The sequence below is a fragment of the Alosa alosa genome, chromosome 14 (genome assembly GCF_017589495.1).
Source record: "Alosa alosa isolate M-15738 ecotype Scorff River chromosome 14, AALO_Geno_1.1, whole genome shotgun sequence".
Taxonomy (NCBI): domain Eukaryota; kingdom Metazoa; phylum Chordata; class Actinopteri; order Clupeiformes; family Clupeidae; genus Alosa; species Alosa alosa.
Window position 1 is genome coordinate 18,728,564 of NC_063202.1, and position 18,174 is coordinate 18,746,737.

Below are 18,174 nucleotides of genomic sequence, written 5' to 3' on the forward strand. Positions count from 1 at the left end.
CAACACCAGATTCTGCATTGCCAAACTTGAAATAATAAGAAACTACTGAAACAGCAATGTCAATGGAGAAAAAGTGTACACAATATGTATCTCATTTGGTCAACGCTCCCTGATCCCTTCAGAGACTTGGTTCCCCAGTAGCAATGGATATTAGGGAGGGAAGTGAAGTCCCATGTCAATGATCAATCCCAGAAAACTGTGAAACTCTTCTGGGGTCTCTTCGTCCCATGCCCCTGCACTGTGTGTTTGCATACGACGGTCTACTAAGCACAACCTCCCACCCGTTCCGGTTGGTAAAACCACATATGTCTTGGACAACAACATAAAAATCAACATAACAAGTCTATTTCACAGTGTTTTAGTGGCAGTCTACACCACCCTACGCATGCCACCTAAATCTATACCTTCTTTCCTCCATCCTCACATGGTCTTCAACATTGTGAGCCAAAGCTCATCAGCAGTCAGCTACCTCTTCAGGCCTGCAAGGAGGTCTGTGTAGGTCTTGTCATCCTCCATCTGAAACAACAGTAAAATCATACAAATGTAATACATTTATTAATTTAAAAAATAAAATCACAAAATTACAGATGTGTGTGTGTGTGTGCACATACATACACAAGAAGAGGTAGCCTAAACTATTGAAGCATTTTGAGTAACTCAAAAAATATTTAAAAGTATGAAAAGTCATTTTATTACACATGGGTTTAGCTACCCTAAATCTGATTGCCTGGCTGGCATTAAGATAAAGACAGATTACATTTCACCTAGTAACTAACTGCTTAAATGCAATAATGACATTTCTGACATAATATGTGATTTCACATCATGTTTTCTATAAAACTACATATTGAGAAGAGTAGAATATCAAGTCATGCCATCTTAGAAAATGTTGAGACAAGCACGCCTGATGTGTCATTTAGAAGTTAGCAAAAGTAAAACAGTTCACTACAAACTGCCTAGCGAGGTAACAACCCGAGGAGAGGCAATACGTTAATTAGCACTACATTTCTGACAGAATCCGTGATTTCACATCTTGTTTTCTACAACTACATATTGAGAGGAGTAAAAATATCGCTCAACTTATTTCATGTAAGAGAACGCAACTTAGAATTCAGCTTTGGTATGCTATACTGACTTGCCAATATAATGCTTAAGTAACAAGCAAATTGGTACTAGAAAACAAACTTACTTACAGGTTATATACTAACAGGTTTTTAAATGAAACTGTCAAATGAAAATAACTGATATCAAAAGCAAACGAGAATACTGCAAGCAGTTCAGAGTAATGCAGCTAGCTAAAGTTACATGACGATGCACTTAGCCCCCGCTAAGCCTAGCTCAGTCATTATGTTATACCACATCGCCTCCATTAGAAGTGCAATGAGCTGCATTGAGCATAATAAACTGCATTTAGAATTCCAAATCCATATTTCTAGATATTTTGGTAAAAGTAACTTAAAAGTAATACAATAGTAGTGTAATGCCTTACAATTCAGAGACAGTAATATTATAATGTAACAAATTACTTTGAAATGACAGTAATAAGTAATACATAATACATTACGATTCTGAAGTAACTTGCCCAACACTGCTTATGATCACCTTGAAACTAAGGATGCTGACCCATGATCAGTTGATCAGGACTTGGGTGTCGAGTCTATCTTAACATTTTAACCTTGTGTTTTTGTAGACTAACGTCGGGGTATAAACCCGCATGCAAAATACATATTTTAGTGAAATTATTCGAAATAGAATCAGCCGATGTTCGGAGGCTACTTGTGTTCTGATGCTGGACTCAAACAAATCATTCTGATATTTCGCTAGAGGGCGCGTGGTATCCATCATTCCACGCTCTCTTTCCATCTATCCACCCCTTGTGGAGTGGTATGCCAGTGGACAATGCGCAAGCGCACACGAGGTGTCTGAATGAAACGGAGACCATTTCCTTTTCACGGCCCTGTGCGAACTCAAACGAGAAAGCTCTGCGGAAACTGTGCTTTGATTTACTTTATTTAACCCGGTTAAACTGGATGTTGACTAGAACAGACATCGCCTGCGTTCATTGCCGCAGTATATCGTGAAGGTGCGGGGAGGGTATTTTGCCAAGAGGATATCTAATGGTGAGTTGCAGTTCTAACTGTTGTTTGTCCCTGTCCATTTCCACTAGCCACTGCTGCATTAATCTGCGATTGACTTCCCACAAATTACTGAAAAGCATCTGTCAGAATTACAACGTAGTGATGTTATGTGTCTGTACATCAACCGCACAGGGCCAGATGCTAAACACATGCATGAACTTGGACATACCGCTTATATTTCCCCAAGGGTTGTCTCTCTGCCTAGATAGTTTACCAGTCAATTAGCCAGCTAGCCACCTCCGTCCTCAGCTGTAGCCACATCGAGCGACTGTTGCCGCCAGGCTAAACCTCATTTGATGGAATAAGGACGACTGAGCTAGCGGTGGAGATATGGTTGGGAAATACTCGATATTTATAATGGTCGATTGCTGTCAGGTTTAGAAACACACGTATATACAACCAAAGTGACCACACTCCCGCACAAAACGGAAAGTGGAGAGGCATATATTGGTGTGGTGTGTGGAAACGCGTGTTTAAAATGCATTGTTGTCCGTTTCCTTGCTCGCTATTGTGCAGCGCATGGCTTAACATGAACCTGCATCCACAATATTGCCAAGTCAGTTTACGTGTCACTTCACCATTGCCGTGATGTGTGAATCATATATGATGTGATGTTGTGTCTTCGACTCTCTGGACTGATGATATTGTTTTGTAAGTTTATCCATGTAAGGTATCCGCTTCTTTAACCATGTTAATGCTTCATTAAGACGGATGTTGGTGGTATTTTCGTGTCTACACTGTCAGAATAGCTAGCATTAGTTCGAAGCTAACCCATTGCCAGCTGGATGGAAGTGTAATGGTAAATAACGTTTTTCTACAGACGACGACGTCAACATTTTATTGCTGCATATTGAGCCTAAATAACCGAAGTATAACTTGTGTGTGATTTTGCCTTCTCTACACCTAACGATAATTTACTTTCACTAACTTAAACCACTTATATTATGCCTCCAACTTTCATTCTCGATACACAGATAACCTTTAGCTAACTCTACATATGACAAGTTACGTAATTTGATATCACCGGATAACATTAGCCAATTAATTAATATTTGTGATTACTAGCGCCCTCAATAATTCTTTATCTATTTGCTGCTTTAAGAATGCTTGCAGCACCCTTATAACATGAACATGTTACATTCTCCTCAATAATACTGAGACGAGACAAGTTCTCCTGAGCTACATGTTTAAATTTGAAGCGTTCATTGACGTTGCTCTTCTGTCATGTTTTTTTTGTGGCCATAACATTATATTTTCCAGTTCTCCATTATGGAAAACCCTCGTCAAAATGGGCCAAGGTGTGCCTATAGTCCGGTCCAGCGGGGGGTGCCTGATTTGATCCTGGCATCCGTTATCCCCTTAGGAATGTGCAAAACCAGACTGCGACATGTTTGCACTCCGTATGTCGTGTCTGCTAAGGCTGGCCCCTCCATGGCTGATGCCCAGCCTCCACCTGGCAGCCCTGATGCTCTCTAAATGACCACGAGAATTACTACAGTCTCTGGTATGTTTTAAAAGCCCATGGCTTGTATCTGTCTGAGACCCCTGTGTGGGCCTAGAGTTACACCTTAGAACCCCTGGGTATTCTCAAGATCAGATTTTCCCTCTGTCTCTCTCTCTTTCACTCACTCACTCACACACACACACACACAGTCACACACACAGGCATGCACACCATCACCACATTCTCCTGAAGATCAATTGATTGGCTAGTTGAGAGGATGATCTAGTGGAGATGCGTTAGTGCTGCTGTACTTGCAGTCCCAGGTGGAGCTCATATTCACACACACATATACACACACACAAACAGTATACACGCACACCACTTAACACTCAGCCCTTAGTGAGTAGCACACTCGGCATCATTGCTCCTTTTTAAATGTGTTGTGGGAGTGTGTTTTATTCATGTTCTCCCATCTGGCTGTCAGGCAGTGTGTATTTCTGGAGGCCTGGTTTAGCCTTCCCTGGGATGCAGTCTGCAGTCGTACCCCTACGGTCGAGCGAAAGAGGTGTACATTCAGGGCTTAGCCCAGCCAGCACATACACCCCTCTAAAGACAGACCCAGGGGCAGACTTGACCACAATAAACAGGATGAAACTGATGAGAAGGCAATGCTTTAAGCACAACCAATAGCTTGTGCCCTAGTAGTTGTTCGGCCAGAAGCTTAAATGTTACTTTTCAACATCTTAGTTCGAGAGGTCACACAGCCACAAGACCACGACCACATTATTTGGTTCTTCCCACAGTCAAACACATGCCTAGAACATCCCACATGTTGGCTCTCATGGCTGTGCAGGCAGGGTTTTACTGTATACTGTGTTTATTTGAGAGAGAGAGATCCTCCCATGTCTGACTTTCAAACAGCATGTGAATGGTGACCTACCGTGTGGACTGCTGGTGATCACTCAGTTAGGCTGCAGACTTGGTTAGAGACCCCCCCCACACACACACACACACACACACACACACACATCTTTAGTCCTTGAGACACCCAGTGCTATTTTGCTGCCCATATTAATGACAGCTCCACAATGGTTCTCCTTCCATATGCTTGAGTGTGTTGGTGGCAGATAGCCATATTTGTCCCCCTCCGACTACACCCCCCCCCCCCCCCTTGTTATAGTCTGCTCTTCTCCCTACTAGCCCACCCTTCCTCTCTTTTTTTTTAATGTCTGTCATTTCTCCATTTTCTTTCTCTCTCTCTCTCTTTCCTTCTCTCTCTCTCTCTCTTTCAGATCTAGTGGAGATGCGTTAGTGCTGCTGTACTTGCAGTCCCAGGTGGAGCTCATATTCACACACACATATACACACACACAAACAGTATACACGCACACCACTTAACACTCAGCCCTTAGTGAGTAGCACACTCGGCATCATTGCTCCTTTTTAAATGTGTTGTGGGAGTGTGTTTTATTCATGTTCTCCCATCTGGCTGTCAGGCAGTGTGTATTTCTGGAGGCCTGGTTTAGCCTTCCCTGGGATGCAGTCTGCAGTCGCACCCCCACGGTCGGCGAAAAGAGGTGTACATTCAGGGCTTAGCCCAGCCAGCACATACACCCCTCTAAAGACAGACCCAGGGGCAGACTTGACCACAATAAACAGGATGAAACTGATGAGAAGGCAATGCTTTAAGCACAACCAATAGCTTGTGCCCTAGTAGTTGTTCGGCCAGAAGCTTAAATGTTACTTTTCAACATCTTAGTTCGAGAGGTCACACAGCCACAAGACCACGACCACATTATTTGGTTCTTCCCACAGTCAAACACATGCCTAGAACATCCCACATGTTGGCTCTCATGGCTGTGCAGGCAGGGTTTTTACTGTATACTGTGTTTATTTGAGAGAGAGAGAGAGATCCTCCCATGTCTGACTTTCAAACAGCATGTGAATGGTGACCTACCGTGTGGACTGCTGGTGATCACTCAGTTAGGCTGCAGACTTGGTTAGAGACCCCCCCCACACACACACACACACACACACACACACACACACATCTTTAGTCCTTGAGACACCCAGTGCTATTTTGCTGCCCATATTAATGACAGCTCCACAATGGTTCTCCTTCCATATGCTTGAGTGTGTTGGTGGCAGATAGCCATATTTGTCCCCTCCGACTACACCCCCCCTTGTTATAGTCTGCTCTTCTCCCTACTAGCCCACCCTTCCTCTCTTTTTAATGTCTGTCATTTCTCCATTTTCTTTCTCTCTCTCTCTCTTTCCTTCTCTCTCTCTCCTCCTTTCTATTTCCTCTTCTCTCTGTCTCTCTCTCTCTCTCTGTATGTGTGTGCCACAGCTGTGTCGTGTTCCACACGCCAGCCCTTTGCCAGCCTTGTTCTGGCCGCCTGGCAGAATGGCTGCATTGTGGCATCTGTGTGCAGTGACCAGGGAGTGGGCCCGCTCCATCTGGGCAGCGCAAGGCCAGCAGAAGGCCATTTGAGAGGGTCACGTTATACACACACACACTCAGAGACCTACACGTACATTCTTGCAATGGATCACGAGGGGTGATGAGTAGACAGGGCAGAAAATAGGGTGAACTAATGAGCTTTTTACTAGACGATGCTGCAGTTCAGATGGAGAAGTCCCTGAGAAACATAAGAGGTGTGTGAGTGTGAGTGTGAGAGAGAGATGCTTATTCATCCCCTTATTCAGCCGCTCCTCTAGTCTGCTAGAGAGGCTAAATTTGGTGGCGTGTGGTTTCACTCTGCAAAGATTCCCTGAGGTGGCTCCAACAAACTCATACACCAGCCACATTAGTCCTCCTGAGGTGTGTGTGCACTTACTTTTCCCTGGTGAGCTAGATCCCCTGCAAATGTGTCTTTTGTGTGATGAGTGTGAGGTGAGCTGCCATGTTTAGATGTGGGTGAGTGAGAGAGACGTGTGTATGTGTGTGTGTTTCTTTCTTTCTCTCTCTCTCCCTCTCTCTCCCTCTGAGCAAGGCACTGAACCCCTCACTGCTCCCCGAGCGCCGCTGTTGTAGCAGGCAGCTCACTGCGCCGGGATTAGTGTGTGATTCACCTCACTGTGTGTGTTCACTGTGTGCTGTTTGTGTTTCACTAATTCACCGATTGGGTTAAATGCAGAGACCAAATTTCCCTCACGGGATCAAAAAAGTATATATACTTATACTTATTCTCTCTCTCTCTCTCTCTCTCTCTCTCTCTCTCTCTCTCTCTCTCTCTCTCTCTCTCTCTCTCTCTCTCTCTCTCTCTCTCTCTCTCTCTCTCTCTCTCTCTCTCTCTCTCTCTCTCTCTCTCTCTCTCTTATGCTATCTGACTCTCACTGTCAGCAGACTCACACACTGCACAGAGAAGGGTAGCCATGCAGTAAGCTCTTCTGTTGTCTCATTTGCATTTGTTGTTCCTGTTATGCCAACACAGGTGCATGTCGCTAGTTAGGTTTGAAGCCCAAACATTGCCCCAAAAGAACCCTGACGATACAAGGAGGTTTATTTGTCAAGTTTGTTTACTTGTAGCAGCAGAGACGTTTGCCTGACCTCAGTCTTTTGAAAAGTCCATGATCAGGATGTGAGGAGTCCGTATTTACAATACTTTGGGCCCACGAGGCATCAGGTGGCCCAGCGTCATTCAAATGCAGGGTTTTGCGCATCGCGTGGCGTGCTGTGCTGTGCTGTGAGGCCATGCGGAGTGGTCGGGCAGGGGGGGGGGGTCATTTGAATGAGTGAGGCCATGATAAACTTGGAGCAAAGGGAACAGAAGGTCACTTCCTCCTGCAGGTTGGTGGAGGCTGGGGGCACACGGTGGCACGTCTGTCTGTCTGTCTGTGTCTCTCTCTGTCAGTCTCTCTGTCAGTCTCTCTGTCAGTCTCTCCGTCAGTCTCTCCGTCAGTCTCTCTGTCAGTCTCTCCGTCAGTCTCTCTGCCTGTCTGTCTGTCTGTCTCTCTGTCTGTGTGTGTGAGTGTAAGTGAGTGTGTAGACAGTGAGTGTGATGACAAACCAGGCTCGGCGTGCACACAAACGTACAGGCATAAATAAACACGCACGCATTTAGCTGCGCCCCACATCTGTTCTCTGTAGAATGTCCAGACATTTGTTAAGAGTATTTTTGGGTCTGCCACATTTGTGTGGGTGTGTTGGTTTATGCTCAATGATGGTAAAAAGACAGTGTTACTCAAGGCAAACACTTTTACCCCGCAGGCCCAAAGGGGTGTGTGTATGTGTGCGCGTGTGTGTGCACAGTATGTATGTGTGCTCTACTTTCTTTGTTTTTTTTGTTGTTGTTGTTTTTCTTCCACATTCTGTTCCCTTACCAAAGCAAGGTTAGAATGGATTACTTCACTTACATGTCATGAACCTGCGAAGAAGCGATGTAATTGTAGGGCACCAGCATTTTTTGTTTTTTCATATCGGCCAAAGTTGGCAAACATTTGTCTCTTGAGCCCATCAGCTCCACCTCCACCAACATTCCTCTGGTTCCCCTTTGATTCAATAAAGGCCAGCTCACCCCGTATCATCCTGACATTTTCAAATCAAATTAACAAGCAGTCGACTCGCAGCTTTAAACAACCCAGTGGACTTCACAGGCATGGTAATTCTGCACTCACTGAAAAACACAAGGAGAACGCCTCAAAGGGAACATGGCAGCCGTTGTCATCCTCATCTCCTTTCATCACGAGGAGGCTCCATGTAATTGTCACTGAATCTGAGGGAGGGGGGGACCTGCACAGATTAAGGCCAAAGCAGAAGATTGCTACCAAGCCTCTGGCACACCACCTGAAATTGACATCGCAATCAATGAGCAAAGGCTGCATCGTGTAGGTCAGGGGTCCAAGAGAGCGAGTTTGAAAAAAAAAAATGAACATGGCTGAGAACTACCAATGTTTTCAGTAGTAGCATTCCCATTATAGCTGATCTCCACCCAAAACAGCTAAATAAGCTTTGTATTTGTTTTAAGGCTCCTTTCAATTTTCAAACTAACAGGTTTACCAAGTGACTGTTATTTATTATTATTTTCCTTTAACCTTTTGGAGACCTACTCAGAAATAGGTGGGATGCTACTGATAGCTTGTGAGCTACTTGTTAGACACCCCGGATGTACGTAGGTCCTGTGTACTGTTGGGCAGGCTGAATAGGGGGCTGTTCCTGTAAACATCACAGCCACCCTGGTAGAAACTCGGTAGCTTTCTTTTTTCCACCAAACCCCAGAAAATGTTTAGGCTGCACCCATCCATTCGTAACCACTTTCAACCCCCCCATAGTCTGTTATTAGAGTGCTAAGATGCTCACAAACTCTTGGTGGAAAATTGTATCTGGTTCGTTATTCAGCCTTGTCCCCCCTTAAATATTATCATATCTGTCCCAATTGGCTGAATCTTTGGTTAATCTTTGGTTAATCACTTCAAGGTCATTTTAAAAGATTTCAGCTTTGGTCAAGATTTGGTCTTCTTGTGTCCTTATCCGAGAATTATCAATAGCTCACACTTAAAGGTATGTGGTCATTCCTACCCCTAGTGCTAATGTCATCTTCAGAAATCTAAATTACTGAAATGGCACAAGCTGACGGTTTAGCCGTTGCTTATGAGTGTTTATGGTTTGTGTTGTGTTCTGTTATGGTATTTCTTTTCAGTGTGTTGACGCGTTCGTTACAAATCTGGATTTTATTATCCCCGAGCTGGCTCCGTCACAGAGCCGTAAAACATGCCAGAGAAGATGTGTTGTTTAATCGGCCTGACTGAAAAATCACCCTCCCTCAGCATTAAATCCGTCTGCCATGTTTACTGTGTGTGTGTGTGTGTGTGTGTGTGTGTGTGCCTCTGGTGAATGGTTTGGTGTGATTAAAAATGTATGGGCTAATCCATGGGAAATTTACGGACATCCTGCAGCTAATTAAAATGGCTCCCAGGTGAGATGGGGACCCCCCCCTCCAGGAAGACTAGGAGGAATGGCTGGTTTAGTGATTTAGTTTAGTGTAGTTAGTTTAGTTTAATTTAGTTCCCTGCGTAAAGTAAAATTGCATGATGTCCTGAGAATATCAGATGAACTTTGTGCCTTTTATGAGATATGAAGAAGATTGTTGGTTTGAACTGTATTCCCGTTAAGTGTGTGTGTGTGTGGCTAAGTGCACAAGATGGGTTGTTATCAGTATGCAATAGAACAATTATGGTTTGGATCATGTGGTGAGTCAAAAGGCGATAAAGTATTCATCTGCAGAAAAGGCAGTAATTTGCTCTCTGTTTTGGTGAAGTGTCGGTTGACGCCTGATGGTTGATATGTTGCCTAGACCGGTTATGACTCAATACACAGTCTGACAGCAATGTGTGTCTGATGCACACCCTCACAAATATTTAAGTTATGAGAAGAGCAGGATTAGAAAGACCTGCTTCAATGTGTTCCCTTGTGGGAAAAAGTATACTAATGTACACTTCAGAAAAGTGTAATTAATATTCTATTGTAATATAAGCTTATATGTTCACTTGTCCAGAAGCAGTAAATGAACTATTTTGGAACAACGTATTTGAACTTTTAGATATTTAGTCTTGTTTCAGTCCTCCTCTGCTGCCATCAACCACTTCGCTAAGCATCAAATTAGTTGGAGTTCAAAGAAGTAATATCACACATAGGCTACTTACAAACACATGCCATGCATAGCTATTGGTTTTTATATAGGCTAAGGCCCTACATTTGGAACAAAGTATAAGTTAAAGCTGGTGAAATTGAGGCTCTTTTATTTGTACCCATATAGCATCAATCAGTATTTTGTCTGCAAATATAAAACGTTATTCATACTACCCATAATGTCTCTTTTGGTACTTTTACCCCCAAATCTATGGCCTTATCTTAGCCAGTAACCTTATCTGATTTGACACAGAATAACCCAGAATCTTTGTGGTTGGAGTGTTCTTTTTTCAATTACCAATAATGATCCCAATCAATTTGGAATCTGTAAAAACTGAGATGGGGGAAATACCCTGACAAGACTTAAAAACTCTCTGAGATGAAAATCAAGCTTGTAAGCTTGATGACCTGTCCATATTGTGATTTTGACATGATATAAGTCAAGTCAAGTTTTATTTGTATAGAACATTTAACATGCAGAGTGCAACCCACAAATAAGACATTGTCATTGACAAGAGACAATAGACAAAGACAGTAGATGCCGAAAGGAGCGGCATAGTCGCCAGCCTACCCGTGACACCAAAACATGACATTTACAGTACATTTACATAATGGGGTGCGTTTCCCAAAACCATGGTTGCTAACCTGTTAGCTACTTAGTTGGCTGGCAATGGTAAATTGCCTTGCAACCAACAAAGTTGCTAACTTAGTTAGCAACTATGATTTTGGGAAACGCACCCCAGCATAGCAGGAGCAAAATAAGCTGTGATGGCCTTTCCACTTGATTTCCACTTTGGATTGGAACTGCAGTGATCCAGTCTGAAGGAGGCTATCTCACAGTCAGCATTTCCTGCGTCACAAAGTTATGGAAACAATCTCATCAACCCAAAGCGGCTCATCAGCAGCTAAAGGAAGCTGTTTTGTGGTAATACATAGTTAGCAGCTAAAGTGAGGTGTTTATGATAAGACAGTGGTATAAGCAGTGAAAATGAGGTGTTTATGACAAGACAATGGAATAAGCAGTCAAAACAATTCTTGAATTTCCCCTTGGGGATCAGTAAAGTATATATCTATCTATCTATCATCTATCTATCTAAAACGGGGTGTTTATGGTAAGACAGTGGAATAAGCAGCCAAAACGGGGTGTTTATGGTAAGACAGCGCGGCCAAGTTGTGCGGTGTGGTAATTTGTGTGTTTGTATCTGGTAGGGCATAGTGGTATCAGCTAAAGCAAGGTGTTAGGCGGGGATTGCACTGGTAATAACAAAGTGGCAGCGGTAAGCGTAACGCAACGCTCAGACCATAATAAGTTCTATGATCTCGTTCCTAAGTAACACAAACAGTTTGCCTAAACTGACAATTGAATACACTCGTGTTGGGCTTTGAAAGTTGAACCAAGTTCAACGCTCAGCTTGTTCAACGCTAGCACTATAACCGTTCCGCTGCAGAACCATAGAGAACAATAGGAAACCTGCCGCTTGCCGCTGGCCAGTGTGATCCCTGCCTTATGTGGTGAGTCAGGAGAGAGCCTTGTGTTTTCTTTCTGCTCTGCTTTATATGCTGTTGATGGTGCTGGAGGAGTTGTGTTGACCCTGTTTCTTATCATAAGCTAGAGCTTGGCCTTACCTTGCACTGCTGAACCGCAATGGCTGTGTGTGTGTGTGTGTGTGTGTGTGTGTGTGTGTGTGTGTGTGTGCTTAATTTTCTGAAGTTTCCACAGCCGCACGCAGAAATTGCAGACCATCTTGCAAAAATCCTTGCCCTGTTTTTTTTTTTTTTTTTTTCCAGCACTTTCTTAGCACTCATCTCTCATAGTCGCTTTAAAATAGACCCATAGGTCACACACACACACAATTCGTGGACTCCTTTGTTCCTCTTCATCCCATTTCCCCCTTGTTGTCTAATTGACACAGACACACACACACTTTCCTTTAAACCATTTACCAACGGGCTCCGTCGCTATGCCCCCACACACACACACACACTTCCCTTTAAACCATTTACCGCTGGGCTCAGTCGGTATGCCCCCCCACGCACACACACCTCTACCCATACTGCCCTTCAGCCATCTCCCAGTGAGCCACAAAAGCATCTCTCCGCTCTATGCCTGCGTAATGTCATTTGGTTGGCTGTGGACGGACACTTGAGCTGTGTTAACAGCCTTGTGGTGCACTTTCTGTTTGCTGCCGACAGCACAAGTAGATTAGTAGGAGGCCCCTGTGGCCACAGCTGTCAAGTTTCAACGCTGACAAACACACACACACACACACACCTGCAGTGAAATGTGTGTAGTGCTCAGATTGGCCTTTTATGACTAATTTGGATGTGCTGGTCAGAAAATGGTTTTGATTCCCAGCAGAATCAGAATCACCATGTGTACTGCAGCACTCCTATAGCCACACTTGATAGACCCGTGGTCCTTGTTTGTTTTTTTTGCACATCCTCCAATACAAGTTGTGTTCCACAAGCATTCATTGTTCTGGATTAGTTTGGCTGTCTGCATCTTCAAATGGAAATGGAACCACTAGGCATGATGTGCTGCAAGGTAGTGTGCGTGCGTGAGTGAGTGATCTGGGTTATAAAGGTTATAAAAAAACTTGAGTTCACATCTGCTGACTGGGAGTTTCATGTTCTGGGGGTTATTCCAAGTATGTGGTTTAGTGCAAACATTGGTAAGTTAACTTGGAGTAAGAGGTAAACCTCCTAATAGAAGAGCTGTATGGCTTCATTCTCCTTACAAAACAATGCCATAGGGCTCTTTTAGTAGGAGGTTTACCACTTACTCTGAGTTAACTTACCCAGGTTTGTCGCTAAACCACGTACTTGGAATACCCATGTGGTCCTCGCATTCCACTTGTACTGACACATTTACACTGAGTCGGATTGAAACCTCATGCTTTATTTTCAGCTCTATTTGTACACAATGGAAATTCAGATTTCTTTATAAAATAGAATCATTTGAAATAATAGAAGGTTAAAGAGCTTAAAAATAATGCTTAAAATTATTACAAAATGTGTTAAAATGTTTATTATAAAAATATATACACACACACACACACTGCTCAAAAAATTAAGGGAACACTCACCATTTTTTCACCGTTGTGTCAACAACATCCTCAAATGGCCATCAGACCAAAGACAGATCCCCTGTTGGGTGCCATTCCAACATATCATTTGTTGTGTCAGTGTGCCAGACATCTATGGACGCAGTGCTCACCAATACAAACTTGACCAAAAGGACCATGACAAAATGATGCCACTGCTTCCACAATTTCTTGGATAATACTTAAAGACACTATTCCATTTAATTTTCAATTTAATTTTATTTGGAGAGTGACCGGGGCAAGGAAAAACTCTCTCTCCTTCTATTTGTAGTGTTCTTACACTATGTAACATTCTTGTTATTTAGTTCTTTTAAAGTTTGATGGCGGATCTCTTTCATGGGGGATAAGGGGTTAATCCGTGACAGTCTCAGTATTTAATTGTTTGCCATCACTGAGCATAATACTAAGTTATTTCCACTATTTTCATGCTTTATCATCACTAAATTCTCCCTGATCTACATTCCAGACTTCAGGAAACAATGTCCAAAATGGTGCATTATGAAGAATAACATTCATATTATGGAGCTTCATAGTCAAAATATTTATTTCATTAAAAGAAAGAACAAATGTGTATATTTATCTGGTATAAATCCCATTAGGATCATCAAGTGCCCACATGGTCATTTGGGGGTCCAAATACGGGGTTCCAAAAGATTCACCTCTGCCGGAGAGGGTTTTTGGACCCCCATGAAACCCCCAACAGTGGTACCATACGCTTCAAATTCATTTTGGCAAGATCAAGGTTCCCACATATAACAAATAATCCTGTTTAGAATAAATATGATCATTAATTGTGGTGCTACGGCCACCCAAAAAGTGAAAAATCACACAAGCTGTCAACATTTTTTTAGGACTTTGGTGACCCACCTCTCACCCAAACAGTAAGGTACGTTGATTCTTCCTCCAGAATTGTGTAGTACAGGCTACAATGAACTACCACACCAGTTTCCAGCCTTCTACCACTATTAGACATGTACTCTTTTCCCATGGCTACGTTCCCGTCTGGTCCCACGAGACAAGTAATAATCAAGCCTCGATGTACACACATTACGTTTAGATTTATTAATGTGGTCGACACTTTTATCCACAAGGACTAGGTCACAACTCACAAGCGAGAAATGCTACAAGTGAACGCTGGATCAAGGAGAAAATGTGGAAAGCAAAGCAAAGCAAACTTGAGCTTCAGGCAGACCCAAGTGACACTTCTCCTAGCTGGATCAAGGAGAAAATATGGAAAGCAAAGCAGAGCAAAGCAAACTTAAGCTTCAGTCAGACTCAAATGACACTTCTCCTAGCTGCGCTGTGAAAACCTATCCCTTCCTTTTCAGTCAAAATGGGCTAAAAGGCACAACATTTCACCCGACACCAATGACTGTGCTTATAGTAACTGACAAAAAAAGTGACTCTTTGTAGTTCCATATTTAGAAGTTTTGTACTCGAGGGTGTGTGTTGGTGCCTTTCAGTTTGCTAATGTTTGGGAGAGATTAAGAAACATGTTGTTGGTTACGGGACAGTAGACCTGAAAGTTTGAGCCACTTACAATCCTGTAATATGCAGGTTTTGATTCTTAATTCTAGAATGCATTCAGTGGGTGCCTTATTAAATTCAAGGTATACTTCATGGAATGATTTTGCTCCTGGCAAATGGTCTGTTTTTCACGGTCATGACTCATGAGCGATAGGCATGTTGTCTTGACAAGGTGATGGGTGTCTAAACTAGTAAAAATTATTTAGGTGAAGCAAGAGTTGTTGAAGCTGAAATGTTTGTTTGTGTGTGGTGGTGGAGGCATGCCAGCGTTGTTTGTAATGCGTATGTGTGGTTGTGTTTTGACAGTGCCAATTAAACTTTAGACAGCCGCAGTAACTTAAGATCACTGAACCAAATACTTCAGACATGAAAGAAATCAGCAGTTTATAGACAAGGCTATCACGATTTTAGAACTGTTACATTCATGGTGCTTATACTGCTACAACGGTAGGCTTACGTTTTAATGGCTGCGTCAGGTTGTAAAAAAGTAGGTCCTAGGCTAGCCCCCTACGTGTCGCTGTTAAGTTAAATTCTTAACAAACTAGAACATATTTTTTAATTCTCTTTCAAGGAGTACAGTATGACTCCTTCCTGGCCAAGTTTCACAGCTTTCAAGTCTAACGTCTTTGTGTAAATCGAGTTTCATGGTTGAAAACGTATCAGAATCTCAGAAATAATTACGTTATGGAGTCAGCTTGAAGACCTCTGTAGGTGGCTACATGAAGTCGAATCCCCCAAATGTTTCATAGATTTTTCTTTTTTTTTTTTTTTGCGATGATTGGGTAGGCATCATGTGACCATGGTAATGCGGTGACCGTCCCAGCCCTAACGTGAGTATGGTGGTATGGGGTCATATTGTGTATGTGTGTGTGCGTGCTGTTGAGGTTAGTAAGTTAGAGTTGCGTTGCTGGTGCCACAGCCTGAGGGACGCAGCTCAATTATTAATCCATCCTCCTGGTAGGGTCAGGAGAGCAGTCCAGCCACTCGCTCCTCACGCTCACCACAGCACAGAGCCCAGCGTGACACGACTCCAACCTGAGCTGTGAAGTAGGGCTGGTGAGCCTGACCTTTTCAGGGTCGGCTCATAGAGCTGAGCCGACCAGCACACCACTTCCTCTCCACTCTGCGATCTCACCTCCAGATATTCTTTTGTTCCTTTTAAAGAAAATGTCATTTTGTACTCGGTGTACTTTATGCTAGATAGATAGATAGATAGATAGATAGATAGATAGATAGATAGATAGATAGATAGATACTTTATTGATCCCCAAGGGGAAATTCAAGATGTGTCAGGCCTACAGTGTTGTTGTGCTTTGATAAGTGTAATTGTTTGACATTATGTTTTTGATTCATTGAAATGTGTGTGTGTGTGTGTGTGTGTGTAGCCTAGTATAAAGTCCTGTATCTCCTCGCCTCACTCTAGTGTTGCACGGTGTATCGATACTAAAAAGGTATCACGATGCCTTCACGCAAAAAACGATACGATTTCCGACGTTTTTAGAATCAATACTTTGTTAAAATAATAACGTTCTGTGTCCGTGAACTGCTGCTCTCACTGCTCATTGCACGCATCTAGGCAAGTGGGCGTGTCAAACAGGCAGCTCTGAGTGAGTGAGTGCGCAGGCAACGTCAACATAGTCTTTCCCGACAGTCTTCGGCCTTGTGGATAAAACAAAAGGTGAAATCTGGAACTATGTCGGATAGCCTACATCGCGAATAGTGAAGGCAAGCCATCAGGTACACAGAGGCCCGTTTGTAAAATATGTTTCAAAGCAGTATGCTATGCATGGAACTTGGCTAAACACCTCGCAGACATATCCCAAAAATGTTAAAGAGTTCAAAGAACGACAGGTTAACGAATATAGAAAACACGACTCCATGGTTAGTGCCAAGTTCTTCTCTTCTGTTTTAGTCTAGCCTAAGTGAAACAAGTTCTCTGGGATAAAGCGAACCATCCTTCATCAATGAATTTTGACGTGACATAACGAGCTGTAATCATTTTGACGAGACATAACGAGCTGTAATCATAGGGTGCTAACGTGATGAAAGCGCAATGTTCACGCCAGAATAACATTACCATAACTTGTAAACAATCTATTTCGTGTTCGGTCAGTACTATTGGTAATATTTGTCATGGCATGTAGACTGCAATTTGTTCAATAATTATTGCCCAGATGTAGGATAGGCTACCCGAAATGCGCTAATTAAAGCCCACAGCATATAACACCACCAAAGCGTGTTGAGTCCTAATAATAATAGCGGGTTATTGTTACGTGAGCAAATCATGTTATCAAAGAAATAGATGTAATGTAGGAATGCACACATATATATTGCAACAGGTAATGGTGTAGGCCTATCTAACAAAGATTGAGTGGTTGGAGCGTCATACTTGTACACTGGGCGCAAAGAAGACTATCCTAACATTTTTTCCCTAAAGTTGCAACTGTCAAGGAAATCAGGAAGGCCTAGGGTAGACTATACTGTACATCAGATAGCCTAAAGATTAGCCCCCTCTGCATAGCATTCAGTGATTTGCATACAGTAATTTCAACACTGACCTTGATCTAGCCTAGTTTGGCTATTTAAAGCTACTTTATTGCCAAAACACAACACAATGTAAATGAACTATAACAAACAATAAAGGACTTAGTCATACAAAGTAGGCCTACTATTTTACTGACTATAAAAAATAATAATTATGTAGGAAGTTTAGAACCCAGAATTGACCTGCACACTACAAAAAAGTGCACCCGAATTCAACACAAATGACTCAATACACTTGGAGGAGGTATGAGTCCTTTCTTTTCCAGATATCTTAGGATTTTGCCGTAGTATCGTTTCAGTATCGAGCATCGTGATATTTATGGCAGGTATCATATCGAAGTCATAATTTTGGTATCGTGACAACACTACCTCACTCTCTCCTGTGTCCTGCATGCTGGTCCCTGATGGCTCCACTGTGGTCACTGTTGCACTCTTCCCCCCTCGGCTTGCTCCAGGTTCTCTGCCCTGATCCCTCACAGGTCTGCCCCATACTAGAGCCCGTCGGTGGGCCGAGACCTCCCTGCTCTCTCACTGGGGGTGCGGTGGTGCTCCTGGTCTTAAAAGATCATCCAGGCTGCCCATAATCCCATCCTCTGGTGTATGAAGAGATCCACTTTTAACAAAAGCCCTTGGATTTGCCCATGTGGCTGTCTGAGCCACCTTCAATATTCAGAATCTGTGTGTGGCACTAGTGATTTTCTGTGGAGGGGTCCCATTTGTTTCAAATCTGTTACTGTTCGTGTTTGTGGTGAACGCCTTGGGATGATGGAGGTCTATCACCTTGCA

At 43.0% G+C, this 18,174-nt stretch overlaps 1 protein-coding gene across 2 annotated transcripts in view; it reads left to right on the top strand.

Annotated features, from left to right (window-relative positions):
• Nucleotides 1-1,905: 1,905 nt before the first annotated feature.
• Nucleotides 1,906-18,174, top strand: part of LOC125306822 (tyrosine-protein kinase CSK) — a 46,308-nt gene continuing 30,039 nt past the window's right edge. For both annotated transcript variants that reach the window (XM_048262383.1, XM_048262382.1), the window contains exon 1: nt 1,906-2,120. The gene's annotated coding sequence lies outside the window, so the exon portion shown is untranslated. The remainder of the gene's footprint in view (nt 2,121-18,174) is intronic.